This window comes from Equus caballus, chromosome 1 (assembly GCF_041296265.1).
Source record: "Equus caballus isolate H_3958 breed thoroughbred chromosome 1, TB-T2T, whole genome shotgun sequence".
Classification (NCBI taxonomy): domain Eukaryota; kingdom Metazoa; phylum Chordata; class Mammalia; order Perissodactyla; family Equidae; genus Equus; species Equus caballus.
Window position 1 is genome coordinate 70849703 of NC_091684.1, and position 13288 is coordinate 70862990.

A 13288-nucleotide genomic window follows, 5' to 3' on the forward strand; every position below is an offset into this window, starting at 1 on the left:
GCCTGCAAAGAAACTGCGTTTCACAGGCCTTTGGAAGAGATGTTCCCGGTAGGCTGTAAGAGCACTGTGCAGAGCGAGTTGTTTCTTAGCTTCCCAAAGAGCTGGAAGCAAGATGCTGTGGGGCCCAACTCGCCCTTTGCAAAGAAGCCTGCACGTTGTGCCTTTCAGCTCTAGGGCAATGTAGCACACCCAGACCAGAAGTCCTACTTCAGCCAGATCAGACCTGCAAAGAAAGTGCGTTTCACAGGCCTTTGGAAGAGATGTTCCCGGTAGGCTGTAAGAGCACTGTGCAGAGCGAGTTGTTTCTTAGCTTCCCAAAGAGCTGGAAGCAAGATGCTGTGGGGCCCAACTCGCCCTATGGAAAGAAGCCTGCACGTTGTGCCTTTCAGCTCTAGGTCAATGAAGCACACACAGAGCAGAAGTTCTACTTCAGCGAGATCAGGTCTGCGAGGAAACTGCTTTTCACAGGCCTTTGGAAGAGATGTTCCCGGTAGGCTGTAAGAGCACTGTGCAGAGCGAGTTGTTTCTTAGCTTCCCAAAGAGCTGGAAGCAAGATGCTGTGGGGCCCAACTCGCCCTTTGGAAAGTAACCTGCACGTTGTGCCTTTCAGCTCTAGGGCAATGTAGCACACCCAGAGCAGGAGTCCTACTTCAGCCAGATCAGGCCTGCAATGAAACTGCGTTTCACAGGCCTTTGGAAGAGATGTTCCCGGTAGGCTGTAAGAGCACTGTGCAGAGCGAGTTGTTTCTTAGCTTCCCAAAGAGCTGGACGCAAGATGCTGTGGGGCCCAACTCGCCCTTTGAAAGAAGCCTGCACGTTGTGCCTTTCAGCTCTAGGGCAATGTAGCACACCCAGAGCAGGAGAACTACTTCAGCCAGATCAGGCCTGCAAAGAAACTGCGTTTCATAGGCCTTTGGAAGAGATGTTCCCGGTAGGCTGTAAGAGCACTGTGCAGAGCGAGTTGTTTCTTAGCTTCCCAAAGAGCTGAAAGCAAGATGCTGTGGGGCCCAACTCGCCCTTTGGAAAGAAGCCTGCACGTTGTGCCTTTCAGCTCTAGGGCAATGTAGCACACCCAGAGCAGGAGTCCTACTTGAGCCAGGTCAGGCCTGCAAAGAAACTGCGTTTCACAGGCCTTTGGAAGAGATGCTCCCGGTAGGCTGTAAGAGCACTGTGCAGAGCGAGTTGTTTCTTAGCTTCCCAAAGAGCTGGAAGCAAGATGCTGTGGGGCCCAACTCGCCCTTTGGAAAGAAGCCTGCACGTTTTCCCTTTCAGCTCTAGGGCAATGTAGCACACCCAGATCAGAAGTCCTACTTCAGCCAGATCAGGCCTGCAAAGAAACTGCGTTTCATAGGCCTTTGGAAGAGATGTTCCCGGTAGGTTGTAAGAGCACTGTGCAGAGCGAGTTGTTTCTTAGCTTCCCAAAGAGCTGGAAGCAAGATGCTGTGGGGCCCAACTCGCCCTTTGGAAAGAAGCCTGTACGTTGTGCCTTTCAGCTCTACGGCAATGTAGCACACCCAGAGCAGGAGTCCTACTTCAGCCAGATCAGGCCTGCAAAGAAACTGCGTTTCACAGGCCTTTGGAAGAGATGTTCCCGGTAGGCTGTAAGAGCACTGTGCAGAGCGAGTTGTTTCTTAGCTTCCCAAAGAGCTGGTAGCAAGATGCTGTGGGGCCCAACTCGCCCTTTGGAAAGAAGCCTGCACGTTGTGCCTTTCAGCTCTAGGGCAATGTAGCACACCCACAGCAGGAGTCCTACTTCAGCCAGATCAGGCCTGCAAAGAAACTGCGTTTCACAGGCCTTTGGAAGAGATGTTCCCGGTAGGCTGTAAGAGCACTGTGCAGAGCGAGTTGTTTCTTAGCTTCCCAAAGAGCTGGAAGCAAGATGCTGTGGGGCCCAACTCGCCCTTTGCAAAGAAGCCTGCACGTTGTGCCTTTCAGCTCTAGGGCAATGTAGCACACCCAGACCAGAAGTCCTACTTCAGCCAGATCAGACCTGCAAAGAAAGTGCGTTTCACAGGCCTTTGGAAGAGATGTTCCCGGTAGGCTGTAAGAGCACTGTGCAGAGCGAGTTGTTTCTTAGCTTCCCAAAGAGCTGGAAGCAAGATGCTGTGGGGCCCAACTCGCCCTTTGGAAAGAAGCCTGCACGTTGTGCCTTTCAGCTCTAGGGCAATGTAGCACACCCAGAGCAGGAGTCCTACTTGAGCCAGGTCAGGCCTGCAAAGAAACTGCGTTTCACAGGCCTTTGGAAGAGATGTTCCCGGTAGGCTGTAAGAGCACTGTGCAGAGCGAGGTGTTTCTTAGCTTCCCAAAGAGCTGGAAGCAAGATGCTGTGGGGACCAACTCGCCCTTTGCAAAGAAGCCTGCACGTTGTGCCTTTCAGCTCTAGGGCAATGTAGCACACCCAGACCAGAAGTCCTACTTCAGCCAGATCAGACCTGCAAAGAAAGTGCGTTTCACAGGCCTTTGGAAGAGATGTTCCCGGTAGGCTGTAAGAGCACTGTGCAGAGCGAGTTGTTTCTTAGCTTCCCAAAGAGCTGGAAGCAAGATGCTGTGGGGCCCAACTCGCCCTATGGAAAGAAGCCTGCACGTTGTGCCTTTCAGCTCTAGGTCAATGAAGCACACACAGAGCAGAAGTTCTACTTCAGCGAGATCAGGTCTGCGAGGAAACTGCTTTTCACAGGCCTTTGGAAGAGATGTTCCCGGTAGGCTGTAAGAGCACTGTGCAGAGCGAGTTGCTTCTTAGCTTCCCAAAGAGCTGGAAGCAAGATGCTGTGGGGCCCAACTCGCCCTTTGGAAAGTAACCTGCACGTTGTGCCTTTCAGCTCTAGGGCAATGTAGCACACCCAGAGCAGGAGTCCTACTTCAGCCAGATCAGGCCTGCAAAGAAACTGCGTTTCACAGGCCTTTGGAAGAGATGTTCCCGGTAGGCTGTAAGAGCACTGTGCAGAGCAAGTTGTTTCTTAGCTTCCCAAAGAGCTGGAAGCAAGATGCTGTGGGGCCCAACTCGCCCTTTGCAAAGAAGCCTGCACGTTGTGCCTTTCAGCTCCAGGGCAATGTAGCACACCCAGAGCAGAAGTCCTACTTCAGCCAGATCAGGCCTGCAAAGAAACTGCGTTTCACAGGCCTTTGGAAGAGATGTTCCCGGTAGGCTGTAAGAGCACTGTGCAGAGCGAGTTGTTTCTTAGCTTCCCAAAGAGCTGGAAGCAAGATGCTGTGGGGCCCAACTCGCCCTATGGAAAGAAGCCTGCACGTTGTGCCTTTCAGCTCTAGGGCAATGAAGCACACACAGAGCAGAAGTTCTACTTCAGCGAGATCAGGTCTGCGAGGAAACTGCTTTTCACAGGCCTTTGGAAGAGATGTTCCCGGTAGGCTGTAAGAGCACTGTGCAGAGCGAATTGTTTCTCAGCTTCCCAAAGAGCTGGAAGCAAGATGCTGTGGGGCCCAACTCGCCCTTTGGAAAGAAGCCTGCACGTTGTGCCTTTCAGCTCTAGGGCAATGTAGCACACCAAGAGCAGATGTTCCACTTCAGCGAGATCAGGCCTGCAAAGAAACTGCGTTTCACAGGCCTTTGGAAGAGATGTTCCCGGTAGTCTGTAACAGCACTGTGCAGAGCGAGTTGTTTCTTAGCTTTCCAAAGAGCTGGAAGCAAGATGCTGTGGGGCCCAACTCGCCCTTTGGAAAGAAGCCTGCACGTTGTGCCTTTCAGCTCTAGGGCAATGTAGCACACCCAGAGCAGAAGTCCTACTTCAGCCAGATCAGGCCTGCAAAGAAACTGCATTTCACAGGCATTTGGAAGAGATGTTCCCGGTAGGCTGTAAGAGCACTGTGCAGAGCGAGTTGTTTCTTAGCTTCCCAAGAGCTTGAAGCAAGATGCTGTGGGGCCCAACTCGCCCTTTGGAAAGTAGCCTGCACGTTGTGCCTTTCAGCTCTAGGGCAATGTAGCACACCCACAGCAGGAGTCCTACTTCAGCCAGATCAGGCCTGCAAAGAAACTGCGTTTCACAGGCCTTTGGAAGAGATGTTACCGGTAGGCTGTAAGAGCACTGTGCAGAGCGAGTTGTTTCTTAGCTTCCCAAAGAGCTGGAAGCAAGATGCTGTGGGGCCCAACTCGCCCTTTGAAAGAAGCCTGCACGTTGTGCCTTTCAGCTCTAGGGCAATGTAGCACACCCAGAGCAGAAGTCCTACTTCAGCCAGATCAGGCCTGCAAAGAAACTGCGTTTCACAGGCCTTTGGAAGAGATGTTCCCGGTAGGCTGTAAGAGCACTGTGCAGAGCGAGTTGTTTCTTAGCTTCCCAAAGAGCTGGAAGCAAGATGCTGTGGGGCCCAACTCGCCTTTGGAAAGAAGCCTGCACGTTGTGACTTTCAGCTCTAGGGCAATGTAGCACACCCAGAGCAGAAGTCCTACTTCAGCCAGATCAGGCCTGCAAAGAAACTGCGTTTCACAGGTTTTGGAAGAGATCTTCCCGGTAGGCTGTAAGAGCACTGCGCAGAGCGAGTTGTTTCTTAGCTTCCCAAAGAGCTGGAAGCAAGATGCTGTGGGGCCCAACTCGCCCTTTGGAAAGAAGCCTGCACGTTTTGCCTTTCACCTCTAGGGCAATGTAGCACACCCACAGCTGGAGTCCTACTTCAGCCAGATCAGGCCTGCAAAGAAACTGCGTTTCACAGGCCTTTGGAAGAGATGTTCCCGGTAGGCTGTAAGAGCACTGTGCAGAGCGAGTTGTTTCTTAGCTTCCCAAAGAGCTGGAAGCAAGATGCTGTTGGGCCGAACTTGCCCTTTGCAAAGAAGCCTGCACGTTGTGCCTTTCAGCTCTAGGGCAATGTAGCACACCCAGAGCAGAAGTCCTACTTCAGCCAGATCAGGCCTGCAAGGAAACTGCGTTTCACAGGCCTTTGGAAGAGATGTTCCCGATGGGCTGTAAGAGCACTGTGCAGAGCGAGTTGTTTCTTAGCTTCCCAAAGAGCTGGAAGCAAGATGCTGTGGGTCCCAACTCGCCCTTTGGAAAGAAGCCTGCTAGTTGTGCCTTTCAGCTCTAGGTCAATGAAGCTCACACAGAGCAGAAGTTCTACTTCAGCGAGATCAGGTTTGCGAGGAAACTGCTTTTCACAGGCCTTTGGAAGAGATGTTCCCGGTAGGCTGTAAGAGCACTCTGCAGAGCGAGTTGTTTCTTAGCTTCCCAAAGAGCTGGAAGCAAGATGCTGCGGGGCCCAACTCGACCTTTGGAAAGTAGCCTGCACGTTGTGCCTTTCAGCTCTAGGGCAATGTAGCACACCCAGAGCAGGAGTCCTACTTCAGCCAGATCAGGCCTGCAAAGAAACTGCGTTTCACAGGCCTTTGGAAGAGATGTTCCCGGTAGGCTGTAAGAGCACTGTGCAGAGCGAGTTGTTTCTTAGCTTCCCGAGGGCTGGAAGCATGATGCTGTGGGGCCCAAATCGCCCTTTGCAAAGAAGCCTGCACGTTGTGCCTTTCATCTCTAGGGCAATGTAGCACACCCAGAGCAGAAGTCCTACTTCAGCCAGATCAGGCCTGCAAAGAAACTGCGTTTCACAGGCCTTTGGAAGAGATGTTCCCGGTAGGCTGTAAGAGCACTGTGCAGAGCGAGTTGTTTCTTAGCTTCCCAAAGAGCTGGAAGCAAGATGCTGTGGGGCCCAACTCGCCCTTTGGAAAGAAGCCTGCACGTTGTGCCTTTCAGCTCTAGGGCAATGTAGCACACCCAGAGCAGAAGTCCTACTTCAGCCAGATCAGGCCTGCAAAGAAACTGCGTTTCACAGGCCTTTGGAAGAGATGTTCCCGGTAGGCTGTAAGAGCACTGTGCAGAGCGAGTTGTTTCTTAGCTTCCCAAAGAGCTGGAAGCAAGATGCTGTGGGGCCCAACTCGCCCTTTGGAAAGAAGCCTGCACGTTGTGCCTTTCAGCTCTAGGGCAATGTAGCACACCCAGAGCAGAAGTCCTACTTCAGCCAGATCAGGCCTGCAAAGAAACTGCGTTTCACAGGCCTTTGGAAGAGATGTTCCCGGTAGGCTGTAAGAGCACTGTGCAGAGCGAGTTGTTTCTTAGCTTCCCAAAGAGCTGGAAGCAAGATGCTGCGGGGCCCAACTCGCCCTTTGGAAAGAAGCCTGCACGTTGTGCCTTTCAGCTCTAGGGCAATGTAGCACACCCAGAGCAGAAGTCCTACTTCAGCCAGATCAGGCCTGCAAAGAAACTGCGTTTCACAGGCCTTTGGAAGAGATGTTCCCGGTAGGCTGTAAGAGCACTGTGCAGAGCGAGTTGTTTCTTAGCTTCCCAAAGAGCTGGAAGCAAGATGCTGTGGGGCCCAACTCGCCCTTTGGAAAGAAGCCTGCACGTTGAGCCTTTCAGCTCTAGGGCAATGTAGCACACCCAGAGCAGAAGTCCTACTTCAGCCAGATCAGGCCTGCAAAGAAACTGCGTTTCACAGGCCTTTGGAAGAGATGCTCCCGGTAGGCTGTAAGAGCACTGTGCAGAGCGAGTTGTTTCTTAGCTTCCCAAAGAGCTGGAAGCAAGATGCTGTGGGGCCCAATTCGCCCTTTGGAAAGAAGCGTGCACGTTGTGCCTTGCAGCTCTAGGCAATGTTGCACACCCAGAGCAGAAGTCCTACTTCAGCCAGATCAGGCCTGCAGAGGGACTGCGTTTCACAGGCCTTTGGAAGAGATGTTCCGGTAGGCTGTAAGAGCACTGTGCAGAGCGAGTTGTTCCTTAGCTTCCCAAAGAGCTGGAAGCAAGATGCTGTGGGGCCCAACTCGCCCTTTGGAAAGAAGCCTGCACGTTGTGCCTTTCAGCTCTAGGGCAATTTAGCACACCAAGAGGAGAAGTCCTACTTCAACCAGATCAGGCCTGCAAAGAAACTGCGTTTCACAGGCCTTTGGAAGAGATGTTCCCGGTAGGCTGTAAGAGCACTGTGCAGAGCGAGTTGATTCTTAGCTTCCCAAAGAGCTGGAAGCAAGATGCTGTGGGGCCCAACTCGCCCTTTGGAAAGAAGCCTGCACGTTGTGACTTTCAGCTCTAGGGCAATGTAGCACACCCAGAGCAGAAGTCCTACTTCAGCCAGATCAGGCCTGCAAAGAAACTGCGTTTCACAGGCCTTTGGAAGAGATGTTCCCGGTAGGCTGTAAGAGCACTGTGCATAGCGAGTTGTTTCTTAGCTTCCCAAAGAGCTGGTAGCAAGATGCTGTGGGGCCCAACTCGCCCTTTGGAAAGAAGCCTGCACGTTGTGCCTTTCAGCTCTAGGGCAATGTAGCACACCCACAGAAGGATTCCTACTTCAGCCAGATCAGGCCTGCAAAGAAACTGCGTTTCACAGGCCTTTGGAAGAGATGTTCCCGGTAGGCTGTAAGAGCACTGTGCAGAGCGAGTTGTTTCTGAGCTTCCCAAAGAGCTGGAAGCAAGATGCTGTGGGGCCCAACTCGCCCTTTGGAAATTAGCCTGCACGTTGTGCCTTGCAGCTCTAGGCAATGTTGCACACACAGAGCAGAAGTCCTACTTCAGCCAGATCAGGCCTGCAAAGGGACTGCGTTTCACAGGCCTTTGGAAGAGATGTTCCCGGTAGGCTGTAAGAGCACTGTGCAGAGCGAGTTGTTTCTTAGCTTCCCAAAGAGCTGGAAGCAAGATGCTGTGGGGCCCAACTCGCCCTTTGGAAAGAAGCCTGCACGTTGTGCCTTTCAGCTCTAGGGCAATTTAGCACACCAAGAGGAGAAGTCCTACTTCAACCAGATCAGGCATGCAAAGAAACTGCTTTTCACAGGCCTTTGGAAGAGATGTTCCCGGTAGGCTGTAAGAGCACTGTGCAGAGCGATTTGATTCTTAGCTTCCCAAAGAGCTGGAAGCAAGATGCTGTTGGGCCCAACTCGCCCTTTGGAAAGAAGCCTGCACGTTGTGCCTTTCAGCTCTAGGGCAATGTAGCACACCCAGAGCAGAAGTCCTACTTCAGCCAGATCAGGCCTGCAAAGAAACTGCGTTTCACAGGCCTTTGGAAGAGATGTTCCCGGTAGGCTGTAAGAGCACTGTGCATAGCGAGTTGTTTCTTAGCTTCCCAAAGAGCTGGTAGCAAGATGCTGTGGGGCCCAACTCGCCCTTTGGAAAGAAGCCTGCACGTTGTGCCTTTCAGCTCTAGGGCAATGTAGCACACCCACAGCAGGAGTCCTACTTCAGCCAGATCAGGCCTGCAAAGAAACTGCGTTTCACAGGCCTTTGGAAGAGATGTTCCCGGTAGGCTGTAAGAGCACTGTGCAGAGCGAGTTGTTTCTTAGCTTCCCAAAGAGCTGGAAGCAAGATGCTGTGGGGCCCAACTCGCCCTTTGGAAAGAAGCCTGCACGTTGAGCCTTTCAGCTCTAGGGCAATGTAGCACACCCAGAGCAGAAGTCCTACTTCAGCCAGATCAGGCCTGCAAAGAAACTGCGTTTCACAGGCCTTTGGAAGAGATGCTCCCGGTAGGCTGTAAGAGCACTGTGCAGAGCGAGTTGTTTCTTAGCTTCACAAAGAGCTGGAAGCAAGATGCTGCGGGGCCCAACTCGTCCTTTGGAAAGAAGCCTGCACGTTGTGCCTTTCAGCTCTAGGGCAATGTAGCACACCCAGAGCAGAAGTCCTACTTCAGCCAGATCAGGCCTGCAAAGAAACTGCGTTTCACAGGCCTTTGGAAGAGATGTTCCCGGTAGGCTGTAAGAGCACTATGCAGAGCGAGTTGTTTCTTAGCTTCCCAAAGAGCTGGAAGCAAGATGATGTTGGGCCCAACTCGCCCTTTGGAAATAAGCCTGCACGTTGAGCCTTTCAGCTCTAGGGCAATGTAGCACACCCAGAGCAGAAGTCCTACTTCAGCCAGATCAGGCCTGCAAAGAAACTGCGTTTCACAGGCCTTTGGAAGAGATGCTCCCGGTAGGCTGTAAGAGCACTGTGCAGAGCGAGTTGTTTCTTAGCTTCCCAAAGAGCTGGAAGCAAGATGCTGTGGGGCCCAATTCACCCTTTGGAAAGAAGCGTGCACGTTGTGCCTTGCAGCTCTACTCAATGTTGCACACCCAGAGCAGAAGTCCTACTTCAGCCAGATCAGGCCTGCAAAGGGACTGCGTTTCACAGGCCTTTGGAAGAGATGTTCCCGGTAGGCTGTAAGAGCACTGTGCAGAGCGAGTTGTTCCTTAGCTTCCCAAAGAGCTGGAAGCAAGATGCTGTGGGGCCCAACTCGCCCTTTGGAAAGAAGCCTGCACGTTGTGCCTTTCAGCTCTAGGGCAATTTAGCACACCAAGAGGAGAAGTCCTACTTCAACCAGATCAGGCCTGCAAAGAAACTGCGTTTGACAGGCCTTTGGAAGAGATGTTCCCGGTAGGCTGTAAGAGCACTGTGCAGAGCGAGTTGATTCTTAGCTTCCCAAAGAGCTGGAAGCAAGATGCTGTGGGGCCCAACTCGCCCTTTGGAAAGAAGCCTGCACGTTGTGACTTTCAGCTCTAGGGCAATGTAGCACACCCAGAGCAGAAGTCCTACTTCAGCCAGATCAGGCCTGCAAAGAAACTGCGTTTCACAGGACTTTGGAAGAGATGTTCCCGGTAGGCTGTAAGAGCACTGTGCATAGCGAGTTGTTTCTTAGCTTCCCAAAGAGCTGGTAGCAAGATGCTGTGGGGCCCAACTCACCCTTTGGAAAGAAGCCTGCACGTTGTGCCTTTCAGCTCTAGGGCAATGTAGCACACCCACAGAAGGAGTCCTACTTCAGCCAGATCAGGCCTGCAAAGAAACTGCGTTTCACAGGCCTTTGGAAGAGATGTTCCCGGTAGGCTGTAAGAGCACTGTGCAGAGCGAATTGTTTCTTAGCTTCCCAAATAGCTGGAAGCAAGATGCTGCGGGGCCCAACTCGCCCTTTGGAAAGAAGCCTGCACGTTGTGCCTTTCATCTCTAGGGCAATGTAGCACACCCAGAGCAGAAGTCCTACTTCAGCCAGATCAGGCCTGCAAAGAAACTGCGTTTCACAGGCCTTTGGAAGAGATGTTCCCGGTAGGCTGTAAGAGCACTGTGCAGAGCGAGTTGTTCCTTAGCTTCCCAAAGAGCTGGAAGCAAGATGCTGTGGGGCCCATCTCGCCCTTTGGAAAGAAGCCTGCACGTTGTGCCTTTCAGCTCTAGGGCAATTTATCACACCAAGTGGAGAAGTCCTACTTCAACCAGATCAGGCCTGCAAAGAAACTGCGTTTCACAGACCTTTGGAAGAGATGTTCCCGGTAGGCTGTAAGAGCACTGTGCAGAGCGAATTGTTTCTTAGCTTCCCAAATAGCTGGAAGCAAGATGCTGCGGGGCCCAACTCGCCCTTTATAAAGAAGCCTGCAAGTTGTGACTTTCAGCTCTAGGGCAATGTAGCACACCCAGAGCAGAAGTCCTACTTCAGCCAGATCAGGCCTGCAAAGAAACTGCGTTTCACAGGCCTTTGGAAGAGATGTTCCCGGTAGGCTGTAAGAGCACTGTGCAGAGCGAGTTGTTTCTTAGCTTCCCAAAGAGCTGGAAGCAAGATGCTGTGGGGCCCAACTCGCCCTTTGGAAAGAAGCCTGCACGTTGTGCCTTTCAGCTCTAGGGCAATGTAGCACACCCAGAGCAGAAGTCCTACTTCAGCCAGATCAGGCCTGCAAAGAAACTGCGTTTCACAGGCCTTTGGAAGAGATCTTCCCGGTAGGCTGTAAGAGCACTGTGCAGAGCGAGTTGTTTCTTAGCTTCCCAAACAGCTGGAAGCAAGATGCTGTAGGGCCCAACTCGCCCTATGGAAAGAAGCCTGCACGTTGTGCCTTTCAGCTCTAGGGCAATGAAGCACACACAGAGCAGAAGTTCTACTTCAGCGAGATCAGGTCTGGGAGGAAACTGCTTTTCACAGGCCTTTGGAAGAGATGTTCCCGGTAGGCTGTAAGAGCACTCTGCAGAGCGAGTTGTTTCCCAGCTTCCCAAAGAGCTGGAAGCAAGATGCTGTGGGGCCCAACTCGCCCTTTGGAAAGAAGCCTGCACGTTGTGCCTTTCAGCTCTAGGGCAATGTAGCACACCAAGAGCAGAAGTTCCACTTCAACGAGATCAGGCCTGCACAAAAACTGCGTTTCACAGGCCTTTGGAAGAGATGTTCCCGGTAGGCTGTAACAGCACTGTGCAGAACGAGTTGTTTCTTAGCTTTCCAAAGAGCTGGAAGCAAGATGCTGTGGGGCCCAACTCGCCCTTTGGAAAGAAGCCTGCACGTTGTGCCTTTCAGCTCTAGGGCAATGTAGCACACCCACAGCAGGAGTCCTACTTCAGCCAGATCAGGCCTGCAAAGACTGCGTTTCACAGGCCTTTGGAAGAGATGTTCCCGGTAGGCTGTAAGAGCACTGTGCAGAGCGAGTTGTTTCTTAGCTTCCCAAAGAGCTGGAAGCAAGATGCTGTGGGGCCCAACTCGCCCTTTGAAAGAAGCCTGCACGTTGTGCCTTTCAGCTCTAGGGCAATGTAGCACACCCAGAGCAGAAGTCCTACTTCAGCCAGATCAGGCCTGCAAAGAAACTGCGTTTCACAGGCCTTTGGAAGAGATGTTCCCGGTAGGCTGTAAGAGCACTGTGCAGAGCGAGTTCTTTCTTAGCTTCCCAAAGAGCTGGAAGCAAGATGCTGTGGGGCCCAACTCGCCTTTGGAAAGAAGCCTGCACGTTGTGACTTTCAGCTCTAGGGCAATGTAGCACACACAGAGCAGAAGTCCTACTTCAGCCAGATCAGGCCTGCAAAGAAACTGCGTTTCACAGGCCTTTGGAAGACATCTTCCCGGTAGGCTGTAAGAGCACTGCGCAGAGCGAGTTGTTTCTTAGCTTCCCAAAGAGCTGGAAGCAAGATGCTGTGGGGCCCAACTCGCCCTTTGGAAAGAAGCCTGCACGTTTTGCCTTTCACCTCTAGGGCAATGTAGCACACCCACAGCTGGAGTCCTACTTCAGCCAGATCAGGCCTGCAAAGAAACTGCGTTTCACAGGCCATTGGAAGAGATGTTCCCGGTAGGCTGTAAGAGCACTGTGCAGAGCGAGTTGTTTCTTAGCTTCCCAAAGAGCAGGAAGCAAGATGCTGTGGGGCCCAACTCACCCTTTGGAATGAAGCCTGCACGTTGTGCCTTTCAGCTCTAGGGCAATGTAGCACACCCAGACCAGAAGTCCTACTTCAGCCAGATCAGGCCTGCAAAGAAACTGCGTTTCACAGGCCTTTGGAAGAGATGTTCCCGGTAGGCTGTAAGAGCACTGTGCAGAGCGAGTTGTTTCTTAGCTTCCCAAAGAGCTGCAAGCAAGATGCTGTGGGGCCCAACTCGCCCTTTGCAAAGAAGCCTGCACGTTGTGCCTTTCAGCTCCAGGGCAATGTAGCACACCCAGAGCAGATGTCCTACTTCAGCCAGATCAGACCTGCAAAGAAACTGCGTTTCACAGGCCTTTGGAAGAGATGTTCCCGGTAGGCTGTAAGAGCACTGTGCAGAGCGAGTTGTTTCTTAGCTTCCGAAAGAGCTGGAAGCAAGATGCTGTGGTGCCCAACTCGCCCCATGGAAAGAAGCCTGCACGTTGTGCCTTTCAGCTCTAGGGCAATGAAGCACACACAGAGCAGAAGTTCTACTTCAGCGAGATCAGGTCTGCGAGGAAACTGCTTTTCACAGGCCTTTGGAAGAGATGTTCCCGGTAGGCTGTAAGAGCACTGTGCAGAGCGAGTTGTTTCTCAGCTTCCCAAAGAGCTGGAAGCAAGATGCTGTGGGGCCCAACTCGCCCTTTGGAAAGAAGCCTGCACGTTGTGCCTTTCAGCTCTAGGGCAATGTAGCACACCAAGAGCAGAAGTTCCACTTCAGCGAGATCAGGCCTGCAAAGAAACTGCGTTTCAGAGGCCTTTGGAAGAGATGTTCCCGGTAGGCTGTAACAGCACTGTGCAGAGCGAGTTGATTATTAGCTTTCCAAAGAGCTGGAAGCAAGATGCTGTGGGGCCAAACTCGCCCTTTGGAAAGAAGCCTGCACGTTGTGCCTTTCAGCTCTAGGGCAATGTAGCACACCCAGAGCAGAAGTCCTACTTCAGCCAGATCAGGCCTGCAAAGAAACTGCATTTCACAGGCATTTGGAAGAGATGTTCCCGGTAGGCTGTAAGAGCACTGTGCAGAGCGAGTTGTTTCTTAGCTTCACAAAGAGCTGGAAGCAAGATGCTGTGGGGCCCAACTCCCCCTTTGAAAGAAGCCTGCACGTTGTGCCTTTCAGCTCTAGGGCAATGTAGCACACCCAGAGCAGAAATCCTACTTCAGCCACATCAGGCCTGCAAAGAAACTGCTTTTCACAGGCCTTTGGAAGAGATGT